This window comes from Nerophis ophidion, linkage group LG05 (assembly GCF_033978795.1).
Source record: "Nerophis ophidion isolate RoL-2023_Sa linkage group LG05, RoL_Noph_v1.0, whole genome shotgun sequence".
Lineage (NCBI taxonomy): Eukaryota > Metazoa > Chordata > Actinopteri > Syngnathiformes > Syngnathidae > Nerophis > Nerophis ophidion.
The window spans coordinates 10757380-10775712 of NC_084615.1; the positions used below are offsets into that span (position 1 = coordinate 10757380).

An 18333-nucleotide genomic window follows, 5' to 3' on the forward strand; every position below is an offset into this window, starting at 1 on the left:
GGGGTCTCAGACACGCGTTATTTTGCGGCCCCCACCTTAACATGAAAGTTGAATGTTAGGACTGCCTGTGAGTTTTAAATGAATGGTGCTTGACCGCGTTGTTATTTGGCTCCAAAATGGCTCTTTCAAGGTTCTGGGTTGCCTACCCCTGCATTGGTGGAAAAGTGGCAAATGAGTGAAAGCGACAGAAACGTTGCCATGGAGACGAGGTGTTTCTTACGTTCCTGGCTGCAGTCACACCGCCACACCTGTCCGTCAGTAATAACAGTCCCCGATAACCTGGACCACTTCAAACAGTTATCTGTTTTCTTTATTTTTTATTTTGCATGGCCTCACACGATGAACACGACATACATTTTTTATATGACGCAGGATAACACTCCGGGAGCCCTCAATTTTTTGTGCTCGCTATTCTGGAACTAATAGCCGGCTATTATCCACCGACCGCCGAGTTGCTGTAGGGAGGAAAAAGCGTAAGGACACACATTGCGGAAATAACATTATTCTCCGTGCGTGGGCTAAATACAAATATATTCCACAACCCCAAACATGTCTTTTCAAAGCCTGCGGGGAAGAGAAAGTTAGTGATGAGCAAAGGCAATTCCAGGAAAAGTGGGAGATGCAAGATTTCTTTATTGAGCACAGAGACCAGACTGTGTCGCATTTGCAAGGAGAAAGTTGCACAAGGAATACAACTTAAAAGGTGATTATACAACTAGACATGCTGAGGAGGATGCAACATTTTTTAAAGACATCTTTTCTTGCGGCCCAGCTTCACCCAGACTCTGTGTCCAGTGGCCCCCAGGTCAAGTGACTTTGCATCCAGTGGCCCCAAGGTCAAGTGACTTTGCGTCAAGTTACTTTGCATCCTGTGGCCTCCAGGTCAGGTGACTTTGCGTCCGGTGGCCCCCAGGTCAAGTGACTTTGCGTCCAGTGGCCCCCAGGTCAAGTGACTTTGCATCCATTGGCCCCCAGGTCAAGTGACTTTGCATCCAGTGGCCCCCAGGTCAAGTGACTTTGCATCCAGTGGCCCCCAGGTCAAGTGACTTTGCATCCATTGGCCCCCAGGTCAAGTGACTTTGCATCCAGTGGCCCCCAGGTCAAGTGACCTTGCATCCATTGGCCCCCAGGTCAAGTGACTTTGCCTCAAGTTACTCTGCGTCCTGTGGCCCCCAGGTCAAGTTACTTTGCATCCAGTGGCCCCTGGTCAAGTGACTCTGCGTCCAGTGGCCCCCAGGTCAAGTGATTTTGCATCCAGTGGCCCCCAGGTCAAGTGACTTTGCATCCACTGGCCCCCAGGTCAAGTGACTTTGCGTCCAGTGGCCCCCAGGTCAAGTGACTTTGCATCCAGTGGCCCCCAGGTCAAGTGACTTTGCATCCAGTGGCCCCCAGGTCAAGTGACTTTGCATCCAGTGGCCCCCAGGTCAAGTGACTTTGCGTCCAGTGGCCCCCAGGTCAAGTGACTTTGCATCCATTGGCCCCCAGGTCAAGTGACTTTGCATCCATTGGCCCCCAGGTCAAGTGACTTTGCATCCAGGGGCCCCCAGGTCAAGTGACTTTGCATCCATTGGCCCCCAGGTCAAGTGACTTTGCATCCAGTGGCCCCCAGGTCAAGTGACTTTGCGTCAAGTTACTCTGCGTCCTGTGGCACCCAGGTCAAGCAACTTTGCATCCAGTGGCCCCCAGGTCAAGTGACTCTGCGTCCTGTGGCCCCCAGGTCAAGTGACTTTGCATCCAGTGGCCCCCAGGTCATGTGACTTTGCGTCGAGTGGCCCCCAGGTCAAGTGACTTTGCATCCAGTGGCCCCCAGGTCAAGTGACTTTGCATCCAGTGGCCCCCAGGTCAAGTGACTCTGCGTCCTGTGGCCCCCAGGTCAAGTGACTTTGCATCCAGTGGCCCCCAGGTCAAGTGACTCTGCGTCCTGTGGCCCCCAGGTCAAGTGACTTTGCATCCAGTGGCCCCCAGGTCATGTGACTTTGCATCCAGTGGCCCCCAGTTCAAGTGACTCTGCGTCCTGTGGCCCCCAGGTCAAGTGACTTTGCATCCAGTGGCCCCCAGGTCAAGTGACTTTGCATCCAGTGGCCCCCAGGTCAAGTGACTCTGCATCCTGTGGCCCCCAGGTCAAGTGACTCTGCATCCTGTGGCCCCCAGGTCAAGTGACTCTGCGTCCTGTGGCCCCCAGGTCAAGTGACTTTGTGTCCAGTGGCTCCCAGGTCAAGTGACTTTGCGTCAAGTTACTCTGCGTCCTGTGGCCCCCAGGTCAAGCGACTTTGCGTCAAGTGGCCCCCTGGTCAAGTGAGTTTGAGACCCCTGCCTGCTTTAAATAGTCAGAGATGCAACACACTCATAAACATCTTCTTATTGTCTTCTCACAACGCTTACATCTCACACTGAATGTTCTAACACAGTGTTACTGTTCAAACTGTGTGTCATGTTACTGGGGCCAAAATAGGAAATAAAACATCTGCCTTTTTTCAATAAATACTTGGGCCTACTTTGCTACTGTGTTGTAAAGTTGTCATTTTGGTGGTACTTAATGAATACTTAGGTCTACTACACTACTGTATTTAATGTTGTCATTATGGTGGTACTTAATGAATACTTGGGTCTATTCCACTACTGTATTTAATGTTGTCATTATGGTGGTACTTAATGAATACTTAGGTCTACTACGCTGCTGTTTTTTAATGTTGTCATTATGGTGGTACTGAATGAATACTTAGGTCTACTACACTACTGTATTTAATGTTGTCATTAGGTTGGTACTTAATGAATACTTAGGTCTACTACACTACTGTATTTAATGTTGTCATGATGGTGGTACTTAATGAATACTTAGGTCTACTACACTACTGTATTTAATGTTGTCATGATGGTGGTACGTAATGAATACTTAGGTCTACTACACCACTGTATTTAATGTTGTCATGATGGTGGTACTTAAGGAATACTTAGGTCTACTACACTACTGTATTTAATGTTGTCATTATGGTGGTACTTAATGAATACTTAGGTCTACTACACTACTATAATGTCCTTATGGTGGTACTTAATGAATACTTAGGTCTACTACACTACTGTATTTAATGTTGTCATGATGGTGGTACTTAATGAATACTTAGGTCTACTACACTACTGTATTTAATGTTGTCATTATGGTGGTACTTAATGAATACTTAGGTCTACTACACTACTGTATTTAATGTTGTCATTAGGTTGGTACTTAATGAATACTTAGGTCTACTACACTACTGTATTTAATGTTGTCATGATGGTGGTACTTAATGAATACTTAGGTCTACTACACTACTGTATTTAATGTTGTCATGATGTTGGTACTTAATGAATACTTAGGTCTACTACACTACTGTATTTAATGTTGTCATGATGGTGGTACTTAATGAATACTTAGGTCTACTACACTACTGTATTTAATGTCATTATGGTGGTACTTAATGAATACTTAGGTCTACTACACTACTGTATTTAATGTTGTCATTATGGTGGTACTTAATGAATACTTAGGTCTACTATACTACTATAATGTCAGCATGGTGGTACTTAATGAATACTTAGGTCTACTACACTACTATAATGTCAGCATGGTGGTACTTGGAGAATGTTCTGAGGTTCTACTTGGTGGTAAAAGTTTGAGAACCACTGATGGAGATAAATAATTCTACATTTTTTGAGCAATGAGTGTTTCAAAGTAAAACTTTGTGTTTTTCAGTGAAAATGACAACAATTACTGGCTACTTTAAACTCTAACCTTTTGATTGTTTTTGTTATGTATGTGTATATATATATATATATATATATATATATATATATACACACACACATATATTGAATGGCTGCAGGTGGCTGTAAATAGATATGTGGGCACTATTTGGCCCCGGGGCCACACTTTGTACATCCTGGTTTGATCATCTCACATCCATGACCTGAGTTTTGGGATCAGATCCCAGGACGTGGTCTGAGCACCTGGGATTAAGGACTATGTTGTTATGCAAGTGATGACAAATACTTCTTTTCATGAGGCGCCCCTCAGAAAAGACTCTACCACCCTGGCCTCCCCTACATGTTGACCATCCAGCAGGAAACAGGAAGTCACGTGTTTGCTCACCAGAGTCTGACTACAACTTCGATTATTGATTATTGATTATTGATCAAGCTGCTGATTGGCTCACGTCCAGTGTGGGCGGGGCTTCAAGTTGTAAATCTCCCAGCTGGAGACGCACACACACACACACACGCGCGCGCGCGCACGCGGAGAAGACGCCGACCTCCGGGCGTGCGCGCGCGCTCTCACTCTCTTGCCGGCTCATCACGCACCTTTCCCGGGAAACTCGCGTCTTCTCTCTTCCGGAAGGGAGGACGCGCTCCAGTGTGGTCACGTGACACCGCGGCGGACGGACGACGCTCTTCGTCCTCCAGCCTTTGCGGATCTCTCGCGGCCGCCGAGGGGCCACCACGTCCGGGGAGAGTCCGAAGCTTCTGCTCCGCAGCTGCAAGAAGGTAAGACTGCTGGTGGAAGATGGAGGCTGGATGTTGGATGCTGGATGCTGGAGGATGGATGCTGGATGTCCCTTGTTGCTTCTTCTCGCTCTGCACCTCAATGCTGCTTTTCTGCCGAGGCTGCAACTTTTATTCCATCTTCTCGTGCAGCGACAACATTTTACTTGACGTCTTTCTTCCGTCCTTGACCATATAAGGACATGTAGGAAATAAATACATAGAAGATGTATAGAAGTCTGCTGATGCTGCAACTTTTCTTTCTCATCTTCTTCTGCAGCAACAACATTCTAGTTGACAGGTCTTGAGGAGCATGCACGACATACAAGATGTAGAAGACATCTTGTGTGTCCTTTTACTGACAGGACATAAGGAGCATGTACAGTATGTACAGTGGGGCAAAAAAGTGTTTAGTCAGCCAGCGATTGTGCAAGTTCTCCCACTTCAAATGATGACAGAGGTCTGTAATTTTCATCATAGGTACACTTCAACTGTGAGAGACAGAATGTGAAAAAAAATCCAGGAATTTTAAAGAATTTATTTGTAAATGATGTTGGAAAATAAGTATTTGGTCAAGCATTCAAAGCTCTCACTGATGGAAGGAGGTTTTGGCTGAAAATCTCACGATACATGGCCCCATTCATTCTTTCCTTAACACGGATCAATCGTCCTGTCCCCTTAGCAGAAAAACAGCCCCAAGGCATGATGTTTCCACCCCCATGCTTCACAGTAGGTATGGTGTTCTTGGGATGCAACTCAGTATTCTTCTTCCTCCAAACACCACCAGTTGAGTTTATACCAAAAAGTACTATTTTGGTTTCATCTGACCACAAGACATTCTCCCAATCCTCTGCTGTATCATCCATGTATCCATTTTGGATACAGAGGGGACGTCTTATATCGGTGGTCGTCTTATATTGGGGCTGTCTTATATTGAGAGTTGTCTTATATTGGGGGGTCGTCTTATATTCAGGATTATTTTATATTAAGCTTGTCTTATGTTAGGGGTCGTCTTATATTTGCGCCAATGTGCATGTGTTTACTAATGTCCTGCCAACAGTGAATGGATTTGAATAGTCATCAAGCAGTGTGAAAATACGGTTGTGTTATATTGGTGGCCATCTTACATTGAAGGTCGTCTTCTATTGGGGGTTGTCTTATATTGTTTTTTTAAAAATTGGTGGTTGTCTTATATTGGGAGTCGACTTATATAAGGGGTCGTCTTATATTCAGGGTTGTCTTATATGAGGGGCATCTTATATTGAAGGTCGTCTTGTATTGGGGGTTGTCTTATATTGGTTTTTTTTAAATTGTTGGTTGTCTTATATTGGGAGTCGACTTATATAAGGGGTCGTCTTATATTCAGGGTTGTCTTATATGGGGGGCATCTTATAATGAAGGTCGTCTTGTATTAGGGGTTGTCTTATATAGTTTTTTTTAAATTGGCGGTTGTCTTATATTGGGAGTCGACTTATATAAGGAGTCGTTTTATATTCAGGGTTGTCTTATATGGGGGGCATCTTATATTTGTGCCAATATGCATGTGTTTACCAATGTCCTGCAAAACAGTGAATGTATATGAGTGGTCATCAAACCGTGTTAAAAGAGGGGTTGTCTTATATTGGTGGTTGTCTTACATTGGGGGGTTTCTTAAATTGGTGATCGTCTTGTATAGTGGTCGTCTTATATTTGCGCCAATATGCATGTGGTTACCAATGTCCTCCCAACAGTGGATGGACTTGAATAGTCATCAAACAGTGTGAAAAGAGAGGCCATCTTATATTGGTGGTTGTCTTATATTGGGGGTCGTCTTATATTGGGCATTGTCTTAAATTGGTGGTCGTCTTATATTTGCGCCAATATGCATGTGTTTTTCAATGTCCTGCCAACAGTGAATGGATTTGAATAGTCATCATACAGTGTGAAAAGAGGGGATGTCTTATATTGGTGGTCATCTTATATCGGGGGTTCTCTTATATTGGTGGTTGTCTTATATTGTGAGTCGTTTTATCTTGGGGTCGTCTTATATTGGAGGTTGTCTTATATTGTTGGCGGTTGTCTTATATATTGGGAGTTGACTTATATCGGGGGTCGTCTTATATTGGTGGTTGTCTTATATTGGGGCTCATCTTATATTAGGGGATCTCTTATATTGGTGGTCGTCTTATATTGTTGGTTGTCTTATATTCGGGGTTGTCTTATATTGGGACTCATCTTACATTGGGAGTCGACTCATATCGAGGGTCGTCTTCTATTGGGCATTGTCTTATATTGGGGCCGTCTTATATTGGGTGTTCTCTTATATTGGTGGTTGCCTAAATTGGGGCTCGTCTTATATTGGGTGTAGACTTATATCGGGGGTTGTCTTATATTGGGAATTGTCTTATATTGGGGGTTGTCTTATATTGGGAGTTGTCTTATATTGGGGGTCATCTTATATTGGGGCTCATCTTATATTGGTGTCTGTCTTATATTGAGGGTTTTCTTATATTGGTGTTGTCTTATATTGGTGGTCATCTTATATTGGAAGTTGACTTATATTGGAGGTCGTCTTAATTTGGGCATTGTCTTATATTAGGAGTTGTCTTATATTGGTTATATTGGGGGCTGTCTTATATTGGGGTTCATCTTATATGGGGGTCGTCTTATATTTGGGCCAATATGCATGTGTTTACCAAAGTCCTGCCGACAGTGAATGGACTTGAATAGTTCTTTAATTGATCCAGATGAGGTGATTGAGGCCTCCCCGTTTACCCTGCTAGTTAACAATGTACCCTGCTAGTTAACAATGTGCCCTGCTAGTTAACAATGTGCCCTGTTAGTTAACAATGTACCCTGCTAGTTAACAATGTACCCTGTTAGTTAACAGTGTACCCTGCTAGTTAACAATGTACCCTGCTAGTTAACAGTGTACCCTGCTAGTTAACAATGTACCCTGTTAGTTAACAGTGTACCCTGCTAGTTAACAATGTACCCTGCTAGTTAACAATGTGCCCTGCTAGTTAACAATGTAGAAGTGTTGCAGTAAAAAAGGAGTCAATGATCCAGAGAATCTTCATCTTCATCTTCAAACACCTTCTGTTGAGCGCCTAAAATGCTGTTTTGTCAGCTCTGCATGATTTATAAATACGTTAAAAAGAGTCTTTTTTTTATCTTCACATTTTCTTTCTTTCTGTGTCTTTTTTTGTTTTGTTTTTCCTTGATGAGCCTGATGTGTGAATGTTGTCTGTCTATCTGTGTTGGCCCTCTGATGAGGTGGTGACTTGTCCAGGGTGTACCCTGCCTTCCGCCTGATTGTAGCTGAGATAGGCAACAGCGACCCCAAAGAGGAATAAGGGGTAGAAAATGGATGGATGGATGGAGCCTGATGTGTGTTGTGTTGAACTCCTGCTTCCATCTGCTCTTTTCATGTCTGCTTCCTGCCATTCATGTTCCTGGGTGGACCTCCCGCCACAGGAAGGGCTTCATCACTTTGCAAAGTGCCACTCTTCATAGCAACTGGCACTGTGGATGGGATGGCCACAACACACTTTTTCAAACATTCAATACTCTAGCACCTCCCCTCCCGCCAGTTATTCATGGTGGCAGCTGCCTTATGAAACTACAACAAAATACTTGGAGTAAAAGTAATAGAGTAAAAGTAGAGCACAAAGTCAACATGCACAATGTTCTCTCCTCGCTCGAGTCACTAATGATAAACACCACCTTGCAGACCTCAAGGTAGAAACAAAGACTCAAAACACACTTGCACGTCACATGACATGAATAGTCCGCTCTGTACTCCCGCCAGTTATCAATGATAACTGCCACCTGACCAAACTACCAATAAAATACATAGTCAGTTATTAATAACTGCCACCTGACCAAACTACCAATAAAATACATAGTCAGTTATTAATGATAACTGCCACCCCACCAAACTACCAATAAAAGACATAGTCAGTAAGTAATGATAACTGCCACCCCACCAAACTACCAATAAAAGACATAGTCAGTTATTAATAACTGCCACCTGACCAAACTACCAATAAAATACATAGTCAGTTATTAATGATAACTGCCACCTGACCAAACTACCAATAAAATACATAGTCAGTAATTAATGATAACTGCCAGCCCACCAAACTACCAATAAAAGACATAGTCAGTTATTAATGATAACTGCCACCTGACCAAACTACCCCAAAAATACATAGTCAGTTATTAATGATAACTGCCACCTGACCAAACTACCCAAAAAATACATAGTCAGTTGTTAATGATAACTGCCACCTGACCAAACTACCAATAAAATACATAGTCAGTATTAATGATAACTGCCACCTGACCAAACTACCAATAAAATACATAGTCAGTAATTAATGATAACTGCCACCCCACCGAACTACCAATAAAAGACATAGTCAGTTATTACTGATAACTGCCACCTGACCAAACTACCAATAAAATACAAAGTCAGTTATTAATGATAAATGCCACCTGACCAAACTACCAATAAAATACATAGTCAGTAAGTAATGATAACTGCCACCCCACCAAACTACCAATAAAATACATAGTCAGTTATTAATAACTGCCACCTGACCAAACTACCAATAAAATACATATTCAGTATTAATGATAACTGCCACCTGACCAAACTACCAATAAAATACATAGTCAGTAATTAATGATAACTGCCACCCCACCAAACTACCAATAAAAGACATAGTCAGTTATTACTGATAACTGCCACCTGACCAAACTATCAATAAAATACATAGTCAGTTATTAAAGATAACTGCCACCTGACCAAACTACCAATAAAATACATAGTCAGTTATTAATGATAACTGCCACTTGACCAAACTACCCAAAAAATACAAAGTCAGTTATTAATGATAACTGCCACCTGACCAAACTACCCAAAAAATACATAGTCAGTTATTAATGATAACTGCCACCCCACCAAACTACCAATAAAAGACATAGTCAGTTATTACTGATAACTGCCACCTGACCAAACTACCCAAAAAATACATAGTCAGTTATTAATGATAACTGCCACCTGACCAAACTACCCAAAAAATACATAATCAGTTATTAATGATAACTGCCACCTGACAAAACTACCAATAAAATACATAGTCAGTAATTAATGATAACTGCCACCCCACCAAACTACCAATAAAAGACATAGTCAGTTATTACTGATAACTGCCACCTGACCAAACTACCCAATAAAAGACATAGTCAGTTATTACTGATAACTGCCACCTGACCAAACTACCAATAAAATACATAGTCAGTTATTAAAGATAACTGCCACCTGACCAAACTACCAATAAAATACATAGTCAGTTATTAAAGATAACTGCCACCTGACCAAACTACCAATAAAATACATAGTCAGTTATTAATGATAACTGCCACCTGACCAAACTACCCAAAAAATACATAGTCAGTTATTAATGATAACTGCCACCTGACCAAACTACCCAAAAAATACATAGTCAGTTATCAATGATAACTGCCACCTGACCAAACTACCAATAAAATACATAGTCAGTTATTAAAGATAACTGCCACCTGACCAAACTACCAATAAAATACATAGTCAGTTATTAATAACTGCCACCTGACCAAACTACCAATAAAATACATAGTCAGTTATTAATAACTGCCACGTGACCAAACTACAAATAAAATACATATTCAGTATTAATGATAACTGCCACCTGACCAAACTACCAATAAAATACATAGTCAGTTATTAATAACTGCCACCTGACCAAACTACAAATAAAATACATATTCAGTATTAATGATAACTGCCACCTGACCAAACTACCAATAAAACACAGTCAGTAATTAATGATAACTGCCACCCCACCAAACTACCAATAAAAGACATAGTCAGTTAATACTGATAACTGCCACCTGACCAAACTACCAAATAAAAGACATAGTCAGTTATTACTGATAACTGCCACCTGACCAAACTACCAATAAAATACATAGTCAGTTATTAAAGATAACTGCCACCTGACCAAACTACCAATAAAATACATAGTCAATTATTAATGATGACTGCCACCTGACCAAACTACCCAAAAAACACATAGTCAGTTATTAATGATAACTGCCACCTGACCAAACTACCCAAAAATACATAGTCAGTTATCAATGATAACTGCCACCTGACCAAACTACCAATAAAATACATAGTCAGTAATTAATGATAACTGGCACCCCACCAAACTACCAATAAAAGACATAGTCAGTAATTAATGATAACTGCCACCTGACCAAACTACCCAAAAATACATAGTCAGTTATCAATGATAACTGCCACCTGACCAAACTACCAATAAAATACATAGTCAGTAATTAATGATAACTGCCACCCCACCAAACTACCAATAAAAGACATAGTCAGTAATTAATGATAACTGCCACCCCACCAAACTACCAATAAAAGACATAGTCAGTTATTAATGATAACTGCCACCTTGCATAGTAGAACAATCCAATGCGTAAAGTTGCACCCACACAGAGTAATTATATTTGTTTCTTCCACACGGGGGCCGGTGCTATTGCGGGTGGTCCGGGGCCTGCAGGCTGCAGGTTCCTCCACCTCCCACATTCCTGATTAGAAGGTCAGGTGTCTGCATCACCTCACACCACCCATGTTTGATGGGGGTTCGGGGGGGATAGAGGGAGGGCGCCATCATCAAGCAGAGCGCAGCAGAGTCATGGCGAGAACATTCATTATTCAGCCTCTTGCAGTCAACTCTTGTATTTGCATGGAGCAAGTCCCAGGAGAGGACAGAAGAGACGTCCTGATGTGGAGCACCACCATCAAGTCCTAGGAGAGGACAGAAGAGACGTCCTGATGTGGAGCACCACCATCAAGTCCCAGGAGAGGACAGAAGAGATGTCCTGATGTGGAGCACCACCATCTCTCGTTTGCTGACATGGAACACAGCCCGCAGAGCAAGTAGTCACAACAGCAGACAACAATCAGGCTTCATGGATAACTTACATCACACATGTAAACACAGCAGACTGTCAATCACTTCATTACACTACAGTGTTTTATTTGATTGTATTCAAACACAGTGTTACTGTTCAAACTGTCATGTTAAAGTGGCCAAAAATATGAAATACAGCTGTTAAATAAAACCTTGTTTTTAATGAATACTTAGTTCTACTACACTACTGTATTTAATGTTGTCATGATGGTGGTACTTAATGAATACTTAGGTCTACTACACTACTGTATTTAATGTTGTCATTATGGTGGTACTTAATGAATACTTAGGTCTACTCCACTACCATATTTAATGTTGTCATGATGGTGGTACTTAATGAATACTTAGGTCTACTACACTACTGTATTTAATGTTGTCCTGATGGTGGTACTTAATGAATACTTAGGTCTACTACACTACTGTATTTAATGTTGTCATGATGGTGGTACTTAATGAATACTTAGGTCTAATACACTACTGTATTTAATTTTGTCATGATGGTGGTACTTAATGAATACTGAGGTCTACTACACTACTGTATTTAATGTTGTCATGATGGTGGTACTTAATAAATACTTAGGTCTATTACACTACTGTATTTAATGTTGTCATGATGGTGGTACTTAATGAATACTGAGGTCTACTACACTACTGTATTTAATGTTGTCATGATGGTGGTACTTAATGAATACTTAGGTCTACTACACTACTGTATTTAATGTTGTCATGATGGTGGTACTTAATGAATACTTAGGTCTACTACACTACTGTATTTAATGTTGTCATGATGGTGGTACTTAATGAATACTTAGGTCTACTCCACTACTGTATTTAATGTTGTCATTATGGTGGTACTTAATGAATACTTAGGTCTACTACACTACTGTATTTAATGTTGTCATGATGGTGGTACTTAATGAATACTTAGGTCTACTCCACTACTGTATTTAATGTTGTCATTATGGTGGTACTTAATGAATACTTAGGTCTACTACACTACTGTATTTAATGTTGTCATTATGGTGGTACTTAATGAATACTTAGGTCTACTACACTACTGTATTTAATGTTGACATTATGGTGGTACTTAATGAATACTTAGGTCTACTACACTACTGTATTTAATGTTGTCATTATGGTGGTACTTGATGAATACTTAGGTCTACTACACTACTGTATTTAATGTTGTCATTATGGTGGTACTTAATGAATACTTAGGTCTACTACACTACTGTATTTAATGTTGTCATCATGGTGGTACTTAATGAATACTTAGGTCTACTACACTACTGTATTTAATGTTGTCATCATGGTGGTACTTAATGAATACTTAGGTCTACTAAACTACTGTATTTAATGTTGTCATCATGGTGGTACTTAATGAATACTTAGGTCTACTACACTACTGTATTTGATGTTGTCATTATGGTGGTACTTAATGAATACTTAGGTCTACTACACTACTGTATTTAATGTTGTCATGATGGTGGCACTTAATGAATACTTAGGTCTACTACACTACTGTATTTAATGTTGTCATGATGGTGGTACTTAATGAATACTTAGGTCTACTACACTACTGTATTTAATGTTGTCATGATGGTGGTACTTAATGAATACTTAGGTCTACTACACTACTGTATTTAATGTTGTCATGATGGTGGTACTTAATGAATACTTAGGTCTACTACACTACTGTATTTAATGTTGTCCTGATGGTGGTACTTAATGAATACTTAGGTCTACTACACTACTGTATTTAATGTTGTCATGATGGTGGTACTTAATGAATACTTAGGTCTACTACACTACTGTATTTAATGTTGTCCTGATGGTGGTACTTAATGAATACTTAGGTCTACTACACTACTGTATTTAATGTTGTCCTGATGGTGGTACTTAATGAATACTTAGGTCTACTACACTACTATATTTAATGTTGTCATGATGGTGGTACTTAATGAATACTTAGGTCTACTACACTACTGTATTTAATTTTGTCATGATGGTGGTACTTAATGAATACTGAGGTCTACCACACTACTGTATTTAATGTTGTCATGATGGTGGTACTTAATAAATACTTAGGTCTACTACACTACTGTATTTAATGTTGTCATGATGGTGGTACTTAATGAATACTTAGGTCTACTACACTACTGTATTTAATGTTGTCATTATGGTGGTACTTAATGAATACTTAGGTCTACTACACTACTGTATTTAATGTTGTCATGATGGTGGTACTTAATGAATACTTAGGTCTACTACACTACTGTATTTAATGTTGTCATGATGGTGGTACTTAATGAATACTTAGGTCTACTCCACTACTGTATTTAATGTTGTCATGATGGTGGTACTTAATGAATACTTAGGTCTACTACACTACTGTATTTAATGTTGACATTATGGTGGTACTTAATGAATACTTAGGTCTATTACACTACTGTATTTAATGTTGTCATTATGGTGGTACTTAATGAATACTTAGGTCTACTACACTACTGTATTTAATGTTGTCATTATGGTGGTACTTAATGAATACTTAGGTCTACTACACTACTGTATTTAATGTTGACATTATGGTGGTACTTAATGAATACTTAGGTCTACTACACTACTGTATTTAATGTTGTCATTATGGTGGTACTTGATGAATACTTAGGTCTACTACACTACTGTATTTAATGTTGTCATTATGGTGGTACTTAATGAATACTTAGGTCTACTACACTACTGTATTTAATGTTGTCATCATGGTGGTACTTAATGAATACTTAGGTCTACTACACTACTGTATTTAATGTTGTCATCATGGTGGTACTTAATGAATACTTAGGTCTACTAAACTACTGTATTTAATGTTGTCATCATGGTGGTACTTAATGAATACTTAGGTCTACTACACTACTGTATTTGATGTTGTCATTATGGTGGTACTTAATGAATACTTAGGTCTACTACACTACTGTATTTAATGTTGTCATGATGGTGGTACTTAATGAATACTTAGGTCTACTACACTACTGTATTTAATGTTGTCATGATGGTGGTACTTAATGAATACTTAGGTCTACTACACTACTGTATTTAATGTTGTCATGATGGTGGTACTTAATGAATACTTAGGTCTACTACACTACTGTATTTGATGTTGTCATGATGGTGGTACTTAATGAATACTTAGGTCTACTACACTACTGTATTTAATGTTGTCCTGATGGTGGTACTTAATGAATACTTAGGTCTACTACACTACTGTATTTAATGTTGTCCTGATGGTGGTACTTAATGAATACTTAGGTCTACTACACTACTGTATTTAATGTTGTCCTGATGGTGGTACTTAATGAATACTTAGGTCTACTACACTACTGTATTTAATGTTGTCATGATGGTGGTACTTAATGAATACTTAGGTCTACTACACTACTGTATTTAATGTTGTCATGATGGTGGTACTTAATGAATACTTAGGTCTACTGCACTACTGTATTTAATGTTGTCATTATGGTGGTACTTAATGAATACTTAGGTCTACTACACTACTGTATTTAATGTTGTCATTATGGTGGTACTTAATGAATACTTAGGTCTACTACACTACTGTATTTAATGTTGTCATTATGGTGTACTTAATGAATACTTAGGTCTACTACACTACTGTATTTAATGTTGTCCTGATGGTGGTACTTAATGAATACTTAGGTCTACTACACTACTGTGTTTAGTGTTGTCTTCATGGTGGTACTTAATGAATACTTAGGTCTACTACACTACTGTATTTAATGTTGTCATTATGGTGTACTTAATGAATACTTAGGTCTACTACACTACTGTATTTAATGTTGTCATTATGGTGGTACTTAATGAATACTTAGGTCTACTACACTACTGTATTTAATGTTGTCATTATGGTGGTACTTAATGAATACTTAGGTCTACTACACTACTGTATTTAATGTTGTCCTGATGGTGGTACTTAATGAATACTTAGGTCTACTACACTACTGTATTTAATGTTGTCATTATGGTGGTACTTAATGAATACTTAGGTCTACTACACTACTGTATTTAATGTTGTCATCATGGTGGTACTAAATGAATACTTAGGTCTACTACACTACTGTATTTAATGTTGTCATGATGGTGGTACTTAATGAATACTTAAGTGTACTACACTACTGTATTCAATGTTGTCATGATGGTGGTACTTAATGAATACTTAGGTCTACTACACTACTGTGTTTAATGTTGTCATCATGGTGGTACTTAATGAATACTTAGGTCTACTACACTACTGTATTTGATGTTGTCATTATGGTGGTACTTAATGAATACTTAGGTCTACTACACTACTGTATTTAATGTTGTCATCATGGTGGTACTTAATGAATACTTAGGTCTACTACACTACTGTATTTAATGTTGTCATGATGGTGGTACTTAATGAATACTTAGGTCTACTACACTACTGTAGTTAATGTTGTCATGATGGTGGTACTTAATGAATACTTAGGTGTACTACACTACTGTATTTAATGTTGTCATGATGGTGGTACTTAATGAATACTTAGGTCTACTACACTACTGTATTTAATGTTGTCATGATGGTGGTACTTAATGAATACTTAGGTCTACTACACTACTGTATTTAATGTTGTCATGATGGTGGTACTTAATGAATACTTAGGTCTACTACACTACTGTATTTAATGTTGTCCTGATGGTGGTACTTAATGAATACTTAGGTCTACTGCACTACTGTATTTAATGTTGTCCTGCTGGTGGTACTTAATGAATACTTAGGTCTACTACACTACTGTATTTAATGTTGTCATGATGGTGGTACTTAATGAATACTTAGGTCTACTACAATACTGTATTTAATGTTGTCATTATGGTGGTACTTAATGAATACTTAGGTCTACTACACTACTGTATTTAATGTTGTCATTATGGTGGTACTTAATGAATAGTTAGGTCTACTACACTACTGTATTTAATGTTGTCATTATGGTGTACTTAATGAATACTTAGGTCTACTCCACTACTGTATTTAATGTTGTCATTATGGTGGTACTTAATGAATACTTAGGTCTACTACACTACTGTATTTAATGTTGACATTATGGTGGTACTTATTGAATACTTAGGTCTACTACACTACTGTATTTAATGTTGTCATTATGGTGGTACTTAATGAATACTTAGGTCTACTACACTACTGTATTTAATGTTGTCATTATGGTGGTACTTAATGAATACTTAGGTCTACTACACTACTGTATTTAATGTTGACATTATGGTGGTACTTAATGAATACTTAGGTCTACTACACTACTGTATTTAATGTTGTCATTATGGTGGTACTTAATGAATACTTAGGTCTACTACACTACTGTATTTAATGTTGTCATTATGGTGGTACTTGATGAATACTTAGGTCTACTACACTACTGTATTTAATGTTGTCATTATGGTGGTACTTAATGAATACTTAGGTCTACTACACTACTGTATTTAATGTTGTCATCATGGTGGTACTTAATGAATACTTAGGTCTACTACACTACTGTATTTAATGTTGTCATGATGGTGGTACTTAATGAATACTTAGGTCTACTACACTACTGTATTTAATGTTGTCCTGATGGTGGTACTTAATGAATACTTAGGTCTACTACACTACTGTATTTGATGTTGTCATTATGGTGGTACTTAATGAATACTTAGGTCTACTACACTACTGTATTTAATGTTGTCATGATGGTGGTACTTAATGAATACTTAGGTCTACTACACTACTGTATTTAATGTTGTCATGATGGTGGTACTTAATGAATACTTAGGTCTACTACACTCCTGTATTTAATGTTGTGATGATGGTGGTACTTAATGAATACTTAGGTCTACTACACTACTGTATTTAATGTTGTCATGATGGTGGTACTTAATGAATACTTAGGTCTACTACACTACTGTATTTAATGTTGTCCTGATGGTGGTACTTAATGAATACTTAGGTCTACTACACTACTGTATTTAATGTTGTCCTGATGGTGGTACTTAATGAATACTTAGGTCTACTACACTACTGTATTTAATGTTGTCCTGATGGTGGTACTTAATGAATACTTAGGTGTACTACACTACTGTATTTAATGTTGTCATGATGGTGGTACTTAATGAATACTTAGGTCTACTACACTACTGTATTTAATGTTGTCATGATGGTGGTACTTAATGAATACTTAGGTCTACTGCACTACTGTATTTAATGTTGTCATTATGGTGGTACTTAATGAATACTTAGGTCTACTACACTACTGTATTTAATGTTGTCATTATGGTGGTACTTAATGAATACTTAGGTCTACTACACTACTGAATTTAATGTTGTCATTATGGTGTACTTAATGAATACTTAGGTCTACTACACTACTGTATTTAATGTTGTCCTGATGGTGGTACTTAATGAATACTTAGGTCTACTACACTACTGTATTTAGTGTTGTCTTCATGGTGGTACTTAATGAATACTTAGGTCTACTACACTACTGTATTTAATGTTGTCATTATGGTGTACTTAATGAATACTTAGGTCTACTACACTACTGTATTTAATGTTGTCATTATGGTGGTACTTAATGAATACTTAGGTCTACTACACTACTGTATTTAATGTTGTCATGATGGTGGTACTTAATGAATACTTAGGTCTACTACACTACTGTATTTAATGTTGTCCTGATGGTGGTACTTAATGAATACTTAGGTCTACTACACTACTGTATTTAAT

General features: G+C 38.7%; 1 protein-coding gene across 2 annotated transcripts in view; it reads left to right on the top strand.

The window, feature by feature from the left end:
* The first annotated feature begins 4287 nt into the window (after window positions 1-4287).
* The window catches only part of drp2 (dystrophin related protein 2), a 302156-nt gene continuing 288110 nt past the window's right edge, over window positions 4288-18333 (top strand). For both annotated transcript variants that reach the window (XM_061899976.1, XM_061899973.1), the window contains exon 1: window positions 4288-4518. The gene's annotated coding sequence lies outside the window, so the exon portion shown is untranslated. The remainder of the gene's footprint in view (window positions 4519-18333) is intronic.